The 2661-nt window shown below is 40.5% G+C and overlaps 1 protein-coding gene across 1 annotated transcript in view; it reads left to right on the forward strand.

The window, feature by feature from the left end:
• The window catches only part of NEGR1 (neuronal growth regulator 1), a 1042362-nt gene that overhangs the window by 889702 nt on the left and 149999 nt on the right, over positions 1-2661 (forward strand). The gene's annotated exons all lie outside the window — the stretch shown is intronic.

Raw genomic sequence — 2661 nt, forward strand, 5'->3', positions numbered from 1 at the left:
TGAGTGAACTCTGGGAGTTGGTGATGGACAGGGAGGCCTGGCATGCTGCAATTCATGGGGTTGCAAAGAGTCGGACATGACTGAGTGACTGAACTGAACTGAATTGCCTACTATACTTTGTTAAGTGTCTTATCTTAGTTATTCAACATGAAAAACCCATCTTACCTGTGATCGTTAACTTGTAAAAGATCTTGTAGCTAGTATGTGGCAGAGATTTGAGTTCATTTCTCTATGACTCCAATCATATGAAAGGCATGCTTTACATGGCTATTTGAGTAATAGTGCTGATTTCAATTCTTCAAGCTACCATTTAGATACAATGTGTCACACTGGTGAGTGATGTGCTAATGCAATGAGATGGGTATGACAAAGCATCTGGGAATTCACCAACTCCTTGGGGAGCCCTGTGCCAACAAAAATCTAAAGGCAGTCACCAAAAGCCATTCCTCTGCCCAGTCATATATGAGGGAGAATAGGGAAAAGCACACAGTTTGCAATTCAGTTCTTGAAAGTAATTAGGATTTTATAGGATGGAGGAGCCTGGTAGGCTGCAGTCCATGGGGTCGCTAAGAGTTGGATATGACTGAGCAACTTCACTTTCACTTTCATGCATTGGAGAAGGAAATGGCAACCCACTCTAGTGTTCTTGCCTGGAGAATCCCAGGGACAGGGGAGCCTGGTGGGCTGCCATCTATGGGGTTGAACAGAGTCAGACACGACTGAAGCGACTTAGCAGCAGCATCAGGTTTAAGACAATGAATAGTCTAAGTATTAATTACCAGGTGTCTAGGCCCTGCTTTTCCTTGTGTAATATTAATATAGTGGATTTTTATAAATATATCAGTGGTTAATACTCCTCTTTTGGATCCTTGTTGCATCCTTCACTACATTTCCTTTTCATTCTGATTTTTATTCTGATTTGAATGAGAGAGAAAACCAAGTGTGTTTGCTGAAAGATCAGACATTTATTCTTCTGTGATATTGAGAGGTATGCTTCAGGAATAACACCATGCTCTCATCAGATTCTTTGTAAAGATTATCTACATAATAATGAAAGTTACGCAGTCTTCAGCATCAGAGTACCGTATGAAATATTCACTAAGTTTTTCAATGGCCTTTGGAGTCAACGTTACAATTACTAAAATCTGGTGGTTTATTCGAAGAATTCTGGAACAACCATGTCGATCCATAGTCATCCAAAGCTTGGGCCAAAATTTTTCCAAAATTCTCCTTTCACAACTTCATCCACTAGAGAAATATGTTGGAGCAACTGTATTTCTAGAAAGTGATTGTATTAATATTTTTAAGCACGGGAATGCACCATTTGTTGCTAATGCCCCTTTGTTACTACAGAAAACATTTTCCCCACTCATATCAGAACTGGCTTTAGGTCGACTGAGAGGATATTGTTATATTCAAAGAGGTAGTTTTAACCAAAGTTAAGTATAGCAACATTTCTACTGCCTCAGGACATTTGCCAGAATGATTAACAGACATGGGTTTGTTTTTGTTTGTTTGCTTTCATTTTGAACATAGGACTTTGTTTTCAAATGGATTGCAGAGGTATACACACATGCAGAGATACTTAATGCAACCGTCTAATTTTTACACCTCTGTAAATTCCTTTCCTTCGCCACACACACATACACACTCAAATGTCTGCAAACAATAGCTGCATGTAGCAAATTCCTTCCACTAGGCACAAGCTTCCTCTCAGAAAAAAAATGCTGAATAATCTTGTGCCTTTGTAAAGTTACAAAGAATTCTTGGTAGTTGAGTGCAGCTAGTGTTAACACGTAGGCTTTCCCTTGTAAGCATTTGAAAATACTTTAATTTTTTTTTAATTAAAAGATGTGATTTTCTTGAGGGAAAAAATATTTACTTTTAAGGTTAAATTATATGATAGTCACTTATAATAATATGAAGTGTTGACAGTGCACTAATGGTTTTAAAGGTCATTTACCATCAGATCAGATCAGTCGCTCAGTCGTGTCTGACTCTTTGCGACCCCATGAATCACAGCATGCCAGGCCTCCCTGGCCCTCATCAACTCCCGGAGTTCACTGAGACTCACGTCCATTTAGTCAGTGATGCCATCCAGCCATCTCATCCTCTGTCGTCCCCTTCTCCTCTTGCCCCTAATCCCTCCCAGCATCAGAGTCTTTTCCAATGAGTCAACTCTTTGCATGAGGTGGCCAAAGTACTGGAGTTTCAGCTTTAGCATCAGTCCTTCCAAAGAAATCCCAGGGCTGATCTCCTTCAGAATGGACTGGTTGGATCTCCTTGCAGTCCAAGGGACTCTCAAGAGTCTTCTCCGACACCACAGTTCTAAAGCATCAATTCTTTGGCACTCAGCCTTCTTCACAGTCCAACTCTCACATCCATACGTGACCACAGGAAAAACCATAGCCTTGACTAGACAAACCTTTGCTGACAAAGTAATGTCTCTGCTTTTGAATATGCTATCTAGGTGGGTCATAACTTTCCTTCCAAGGAGTAAGCGTCTTTTAATTTCATGGCTGCAGTCACCATCTGCAGTGATTTTGGAGCCCAGAAAAACAATGTCTGACACTGTTTCCACTGTTTCCCCATCTATTTCCCATGAAGTGATGGGACCGGATGCCATGATCTTCGTTTTCTGAATGTTGAGCTTTAAGCCAA

The sequence above is a fragment of the Bison bison genome, unplaced genomic scaffold, assembly GCF_000754665.1.
Source record: "Bison bison bison isolate TAMUID 2011002044 unplaced genomic scaffold, Bison_UMD1.0 scf7180017864271, whole genome shotgun sequence".
Taxonomy (NCBI): Eukaryota; Metazoa; Chordata; class Mammalia; order Artiodactyla; family Bovidae; genus Bison; species Bison bison.